Genomic DNA, 8746 nt, shown 5'->3' on the forward strand with positions numbered 1-8746 from the left:
TGCAGTTTGGTTCACTGAGGATGATGCTGTTGTTGTATCTGTGCCAGATGTGGGTCATCCAGTCCTGGGTCTCTTGTGATACCCTGTTGATACAGGATGATTTCAAAGTGCAAGAGAGAGAAACCCAGAGAGATAATTTTGCCGTAATTGCTTCCTTCACCCCTCCCTCTATATACACCCACACACACTCTTTACATTAGAGGCAAATTGAATTAATGATATAACCAGAACTAGAGTTCAGGGCTCCCAGTCTAAAAGAGAATGTGTATCTGACTCTCACACTGGTAGAACTTTGTTTCCTTATCTTTTTACCCTCATAGCCCAGGTGCTTAGAAAATTCTTGTGAAATAAATATATAAGGGCCTCGAAATAGGTTGTTTTCATGGTTCAGCAATCGAGTGCTGCATTCAGATCCCAGTTCCACCTCTTACTAAATGTCTGACCTTCAACAAGCTACTTAACATCTTCAAATTTCAGTTTCCATTGCTATAAAATGGGGATGAGGATAATCAGGCTTCCTTCACAGGATGCCTGTGGGCATTAAAGGAGATAAGCATTTGGCTCAGAGCTCAGAGTAATATTTCATTAAATGCTAGTAGTTGCCATTTCTAATGAGCTACCTAACTCTCCACCCATCACACAGATGAAGATGCTGAGGCGGGATGTGTGGCGAGGGAGTGGATTAAGTTGTCCAGTATTACATGAATTAGAGACAAGGCCAGGAATAGATTCTAATCTTTATTTTCTTCCCGGTTCACTGTTACTCATGTCTGAGAAGCAAGTCTATCCTGTACTTTTCCTTCAACCAGATAAATAACTGTCTTTCTCTGTTTTCTCTTATCCAGTTCCTCCAGACTTTGTACCTACAGAATCTAGGAATCCGCATATATGAGGCTACATAAAGGTTGTAGGCTCTGGGTGTCACTTCTTCTGGCTCAAGCCTTCAATGGCTCTCCATTGCCTCAATATGAAGCATTATCCTTTCATAATCTGGCCCAGGCAGTCTGATCCTAGGGAACCACTGGCAGTTTCCTATGTGTGCCCTGCTCTCGTTCACTTCTGAGCCTTTGACATCCTGGGACAGGGTTTGTTGAGTGAATGGTGGTGAGTGACTCAGAGCCCTTCCAGCTTTTGAGAGCTGTGATTCTAGCAATCCTAGGGGAATAGATGGGTAGGCCCAGCAGGGGGAGGGCCCACTCCTTCCACACTGCCGGCCCCCTGCCTTGTCTACCCTTGTCCTTCTCCTGATGGCTAAGCACATTGCCTGCTGGGCAGGCATTTCTGCCCTGCATGGCTGTTTTCCACTCAGTGTGAAATGTCATTTTTGCAGGGCTCTCTTACTCTGCCTCTGAGCATCCTGCATTTTTGCCCTCATGTCACCTACTGCAAGGTATGCCAGTGCCTGTTTACTTGTCTGGGAGTGCCAGAAGGCAAGATCATATCTGTTTTTGTCTCTATTGTAGCTCCAGTCCTTGGCAGTCAATAATCAATAGATATTTGCTAAATGAATGAAAGAATGAATGAATTCAGGATTGGATCAGTGAGTGTCATGGAAGCAGACAAGCATGAGTTGGGAAAAGAACGTGCGGTCTCAAGTCCTGGTATATCTGACGTCTCTAGCTCAGCTGATAGTAAACATCGGGCCTAGGCTTTATTTTTCTCATTATGTTTAAAACCCAACAGTCACCCAATAGTATAATTTCCTAAGTGGTTTCATTTCAGCTCTGCTAATTGAAGAGAACTGCGCTCTTTTTGAAGGCTGACTTTGTGTGTGGCTGTCACTGGTGAGAGTGGAGACTGGTTGTCAATCACTGACAATAGCTCGCTGTTCTGGAATAATTTAAGTTTAGGTCTTTCTTTCACTCAGGCATTCATACTCTGTTATATGTTTTCATACTGAGCTGAGAACAATCTGGGGTGAGAAACTGTCATGTGTTCTAGGAGCTGAAATGGAGATTTCTTTTTTGATTTCAAATTCTTATGGTCTGTGGCTCAGAGTAGCTTGAAGGGAAGATCAGATTTTGGAGTCAGACCTTCTGGACTCCAGGTTTGAATCTTTGCTTTCCCACCTGCTTTGCTAGCCAGGTGACCTTGACAAAGTTTACTCAGTTTCTGAACCTATTTCCTTATACAATTACAGGGGATGTAAATACTTTGTATTGGAGATTATCATGAGAATTAGGGAGAGAATGAAAAGACCTGGGTAAGGGCAGACCCTGGTAACAGCAGCACTCCTCACCAGCTCCTCACACTGCAGGCAGGTTCCTCAGGCATCTCATTGTAGACGGCCCTCCAAAGGGGCTCCATATGGTGATTGGAGGGCCCTGGGGATCAAGCAGACTTGGGTTCAAATCCTAGCCCTGCTACTTCACTTACCATCTGGGAGACTGCATAAATCACATGCTTCTAGAATTCCCTTACTATAAATTGGGGATAGTGATACCTACTCATCAAGTTGTCATGGAGATCGAAATTATGTGAACTATCAGCAAAATCAATGCTCAATAAATGTTATTTCCTTTCTCCTCCTCTCTACATTTCAATATACTTAATTTACATTAGGAGATTGGGGAGAAAAAGGTGATTAAGAAAATACTCCCTACTTTCTGCTTCACATTAAAGAGCAAGCATATAAGCATTGGCACAGTATTCTGAATCACACCTATCTGGCACTTGTTCATTTATTCAACAGATATTTATTGAGTCTCTACTATGTGCTACATAGAGTTCTAGGCACTGAGATACAGGAAAGAAGAAAACAGTGAGTGTGTTCAGGTGGCACTAACAACCTGCTTGGAGAAATAGATAATAAATAGATAACATAGTGTCAGTAATAGTTAACAAATGGGAAGAGAGAAAAGCAGAGAACAAAGACAGAGTCTGCTATTTATATGTGAATGGTCAGGGATGGCTGCTCCAAGAAGGTGACATTTGATTGAACAGAGCCTTTGTTCTTGCTGTTTTCTCTACCTGTGATGCCACCACTGTCCCTTGTCGCTCTCTATCAGCAAATCTCCTGTCATCAAGACTGCACTCAAACATCACCATCTCTGAGTGCCTTTTTTGCCCACCTTTTGAGACCGAGTAAGTCTCTTCTTCCTCTACTCCCACAATCCCTTTTACTGTAAATATCTTCCGTGTTTAACATCCTTCTCCCTCCTTCTTTGTTTGAGCTTCAGTGTCAGGCACAGTGCTAGGCACAGAATTAGTTTATCAAATTTTGTGTGTGTGTGTGTGTGTGTGTGTGTATTCACTCAGATGTCAGCCCATCCTGACCACATCTGGGGATAGTGGGCAGGTAACCTCAGAGCTGGTCCTGGGGAAGTCTACTCAGCTCTGAGATGTGTACTTTGTCCTCAGAAATGTAGGGCACTATTTCCCATGAGTTAGGCATGCTGAAGGAAGACCGCTTCTAGCTCCATGGCATGGTCAGTTCCATCCAAGTTCAGCACTGAGAACTATTAGGCACAGTCTCTTCTCATATTTCCAGAGCTCTTCAATCGTTTTTGCCTTTTAGAAGCTACGTGTCTTTGGGAAAATTATTTAATCATTGTAGACCTGTCAGGTATTTTGGCTTTTGGTTGGAATTGCGACAACTGAACGTGCTGTTTCTTGAACCTCCTGCTGGTCAGAAGCCGTGAGTGACTGGTATTGGTGTTGATTAGTTAAAAAACAGAAAAACAAAATAGCACAAAATAGTTTATGGGAAAGAGCATGGGTTTAGAGTTAGACAAACATGGATTTAAATCTAAACTCTGCCTCTTGCTATTATTTTTACCTGTAGCAAGTTACTTAATCTCTGTGAATCTGAATTTTCTCATATGTAAATTGGAATAATGGGTACCAATATCACTGGCTGTTATGAAGACCAAGTGAGAAAATGTGCAGATAGTACATAATTAAATTTGAACTTTGGAGACTATACTCCAACTGTCCCCACTTGGTTATGTTCCAGTCAAGAACCCTGAGTTTATTGTCAGTGTGCTGTTACTCAGACAGGATAGTCATCACGTAGCACAAAGCAAATCCTGTTTCTAAACTTGCTGGTTGCCCTCACTCAGTGGCATAATCATTACTATACAGTATAGAATGCTATTATGTAGTGTAGATGTGGGACCTCTAGCCCACAGCTCTGCACCTTTGTCTAGCACTCCTGTCCTCATACCTTAGTGGCCTGTCCATCAGCTTGTTTCTCATCTACTTTGCTTGTCCAGTCCACCGTGGTTCTCCCTTGCCCTCTCCCTTACGTGGCAGAGTGGAACCAGCTGTCCTGAGACTTGAGTTCAACATCTGGTTCGCCCATTTGCATGTTTGTGGTCTGAGTCCAAGTAATTTCCCTTTGCTGAGTCTCAAGTTCATTGTCTTTGAAACAGTCCTGCTGTGCTCTGCCTATGATACAATGTTTGGGTAGTAAGTTTAAAATTAGAATATGTTAGGGCTATACCTGAGTTGGGGTATAGCTGAAAGAGCTCTAAGTTTCATTTCTAGCTCTACCACTTAGCAGTGGTGATCCTGGCTAATTCACTCACTCACACTCTCTCAACTCAGTTTCCTCATATATACAATAAAGATAACAATAATGACAACTAATGCTTCTTGAATTTTACTATGTGCCAGGCATTCTTTTAAGTACTTTACATTTGTTAACTAATTTAGTCCTCACAATAATCTTATGAAGTTGGCACTATAATCATCCCCATTGCAAAGTGAAGATGCATAGGCACAGTGTGGTTAAGCAACTTGCTTCATTAATAAGTGTCACATTTAATAAGAGGCAGAGGTGCAATTCAGAATCAGTCTGTCTGGCTCCAGAACTCACGGCCTTAACCATCATGCCATACTGCCAACCATGGTGCTGTAATTCCTACCTTGCAGAGCTGTGGGGAGGCTTAGAGAGACTAAATAGACAGTGTCTGTCAATTGTGGATGTTCAACCTATGTTACACCTTTATTAAGCTTAACACAACCTAGGATTAATAAATGCTTACTTTGTTGCTGCATTTGGCCATATGTCTGCTTCTGATGAAGCAGTGATTTTTCAGGACCAGATATTTTTCTGGAGCTATTGTTTTTCTACAAACCTGAGATGTCATGAGTAATACACCAGGGGCTTCTACTTCTAAGGAATCCTTGTAAGAGGGTGCCACTTTGTCCTTTGCATCAGTTCTTTGTTAGTGGTCAAGCCAGCTGACTGTCGTTCAATAAGGAATTGGGCTTTGTTGTAGAGGTGGGTTTTTTCTAAGCACAAGGAAGGCAGGGTCAGGTCTGCAATTTTCTCTGGCTCCAGAAACAAATACTCCTCCTGCTCCTCTAAGCCTGGGAGTCTCGAGAGATGTGGGGATTGGTTATGACCTCCTGCCTGGGTGGCTATTACACACAAAGCTAAGAGCAGTTTTTAAAGCCTTCTCACCATTTTGCTCTCTCTTTAAAAATTAAATGCCCGACACCGAGGTGTTTTATTCCCAGACCAGCTGGCCTTTAGGAGAATGGATTGGAAGTGAGAATATCTGATGACTTCCTTCCTAACCTCAGTGGTTTTCAAGGATGGCAAGGGCCACAGGGAAGGAAGGTGACCTTGTTCTTTTTGTCAACTTAATGAAAAAGAAATGAAGCATCAGTCTCGAGTTCCATAGTGAGGGAGCCATGGAGGAGCTTCCATAGTGAGGGAAGGATGTAGGAGCAATGTCGTGATGTAGGGTTTAAGACTCAGTGAGACTGGGAGGTTGCACAGTCTGCATGGCATACTGGAATGAGCACTGGACTGGGAGCAAAGAAACCTGAGTTCTCATCTCAGATCTGCCACTGTCTGTCTGTGTGGTCCTGAGTCAGTTACTGACCCTTGTGAAGATGTTACATTCCATGTTTAGTATGTAGGCAATATAGTGGAGTGGTTAAGAGCAAGCTTTGTTGTGAATTTTTAGTCGTACTGCTTCCCCCTTGGGTAACTTAGTTACTCTTCTCCAGGAGGCTCAGCTTTCACATCTGTAAAATTAAGAGCTTGGAGGCCAGGCCTGTGCTTAGCCAGTGCTTTGTCAGTGCTTCAAATGCCCCCCATGACCCCTCTGCAAGTATGTTCTCTCCTTCTTTGCCTTGATACTCTCTTATTCCTCCTTTAGAATTTAGTACTAACTTCCCTTTGGGTGGAAAACCTTCCCAATGCCCCCCATTGATTGAGATGCCCTGTATTCCCATCACCCCCAGTGACTTCACTTGTCATTACACTTATCACTCTGTGAGGTCCTTGAGGGCCCAGGTATGGTTCCTCTCCAGTGCCTCAGAGTCCTACACAGGACCTGGTTCCAAGATGCAGTCTCCAAATGCTTGCTAATGGAGTGAATGCATCTCTTCCCAGGTCTAAAATTCTGTGCTTCTAAGTGTATTTGCCTTTATTGGTACCTATTTTTCAAAATGCACATAAGAGATACTGTTTTCTTCTTTCACAAAATGGTAACAATTTTAATTTTTAGGCCAGGCGTGGTGGCTCAGGCTTATAATCTCAGCATTTTGGGAGTCTAAGGCTGGAGAATGGCTTGAGACCAGAAGTTTGAGACCAGCCCGGGATACATAGTGAGACCCTGTCTCTAAAAAGAAAAAAGAATAATAATCAGACATGGTGGTATGCACTTGTAGTACCAAGGACGCTGAGGCAGGAGGATCAATTGAGTCTGGGAGTTCAAGGTTGCAGTGAGTTATGATCACGCCACTGCATGTGTGATCTGCCCCAGGTGGGACAGGGGCTTCGGGCTGGTGGAGCATGTGCTGTGACAGGACAGCATCCTCAGTCAATCCAGCAGCATATTTGGTTGGATTTTCTATACACTACAGCTATTGTTAGGTTGACTGTGGATGCTCTGGGCCTCTGTCCTGCTGGTGCTGAGCTCCCTGGTGTCTCTTGCTGGTTCTGTCTACCTGGACTGGATCCTGTTCTTTGTGCTCTATGATTTCTGTCTTGTTTGCATAACCACCTATGCCATCAACGTGGGCCTGATGTGGCTCAGTTTCCAGAAGGTCCAAGAACCCCAGGGCAAGGTTAAGAGGTACTGAGCCCTCACCCCAAGCCAGGCTGGCCTCATCTGCTTTGCTTTGGCATGTGAACCTCGCACAAGGGGGCATATCGGGGTCCCAAGAAAGCCCTAGATGCAGGGCTTCCTAGAGTCCCCCCTCCCCCTGCCATATCCACACACGATAATGGACCAAATGTACCATACACTTGCTCTTTTTTCCACCCAGCGCCTCTGACTCCGTCCCCAAAGGCTGGTCTCCAAAGCTCTTGCCACTGCCCAGGGAGGGAAGGTTCTGAGCAATAAAATTTCTTAAATAATAATAGAAAAGCAAGATTACCCTGTCCCCCTACCCCCCAAAAAAGCAATTGCAATTCTTTATGTGAATATAGAAATTCATGCTTGATAAAATATTTTCCACATTTATTACCTAACATCTACTGCCTAATGGCTTCTCAGCATTCGGTTTTAAAAACAATCCAAGGCCACTGTTGGATCTCATCCAACTAGATTTCGTGTTTGACTTACTTGGAACTATCTCCAGTTTGTGCACCCTTGCCTTGAACCGACTATACTGCACAAGGCTACTGCCCCATCTCTTACTCCATGTGGTCTTTTCCATCTCGGATACCAAGCTCTGAGCTATCTCTGACTCCCAGATAATGGACCAAGTCTTCTGAAACCAGTTAGGCTGTTGGCTTACCCTCATCTCAGGGAGTCCACTTTCTTGGTCTGTTTTTAAAGCAACGATGTCTACATCAGGTATGTGATCTCCAAATTTACAGCCTCATAGAGAGCTTGCTGTTAACAGAGTTGTCAGCAGAGGGGGGGAAATGCAAAATTGTCCAACAGAAATAAATCTCAGAAACTGTTTTGTCAAGCCATCCAAGCATTATACATTTGCTGCTGCATGCAGCATACACAGGAGGGAAGGGAAGAGAAGAGGGAGAAACAGTGAGTGGAAGAGCTGAGACTGGCTTGCACTGTGGGCAAATCAAAGCTCTCTTCTCCCTCCATGACCTACTTCTCCCTGCCTTCCTGGAGGCCTTATGTGAGGTATGTATGGTGTCTTTTCCTTCTTGGTCTATTGTCTCTCCCCTAACTTTCATGACTTTCTTATTGTAGCTTTGGCACCTGATGAGCTACATGCTAGAGGAGAACAAAGAAACCTCAGAGTGCTGTGGGTGTGGGGCTTGAGGAGAGTGCTGGACACACAGCCTGAATCCTAGTAAGTAGGTCTATCTCAACTTCACATCATTTTATCAAGGCTCCCCTTCGCTACTTGAATCTGTTTCTAGACTCTGCTTAAATTTTAAATATGCTATTCCTCTGCCTGGAATGCCTCGCTCAACCAAATTTCCTCCAGTCTTCAATGCCCACTGGAGTTTTGCTTCCTCCATTCAGCCTCTCTGGACTAATCCAGTGTTTTGCAACCTCTCTACTCCCTGATCTTGGGCAACCGTTGTGGTTGGAATCCTAGAGTTGGTCATTTGGCTCTGTTGCCTCCCATTTCCTTCTTTGAACCTTTTTTCTGTGTGTATTTCAGATCTCTTCCAGGAGATTCCAAAGTTGTTGAAGGAAGAACAAACCTTTCCCAGGTATTTCTGTGTTTGAAAATAATTTTACATTTAGCCAGCTCTACTATCTTGGGCAGTCAGTATCTGAGCCACAGTTTCCTCCTCTGTAAAGTGGGATAATAATATCTGCCTTATAGAGTGCTTTTGAGAGTTAAATGAGTTAATATA

At 43.8% G+C, this 8746-nt stretch overlaps 1 pseudogene; it reads left to right on the top strand.

The window, feature by feature from the left end:
- Positions 1-527: 527 nt before the first annotated feature.
- LOC116809343 (vitamin K epoxide reductase complex subunit 1-like) lies at positions 528-7044 on the top strand (annotated as a pseudogene).
- Positions 7045-8746: the final 1702 nt, after the last annotated feature.

This window comes from Hylobates moloch, unplaced genomic scaffold (assembly GCF_009828535.3).
Source record: "Hylobates moloch isolate HMO894 unplaced genomic scaffold, HMol_V3 SCAFFOLD_18, whole genome shotgun sequence".
In the NCBI taxonomy this organism is placed as follows: Eukaryota; Metazoa; Chordata; class Mammalia; order Primates; family Hylobatidae; genus Hylobates; species Hylobates moloch.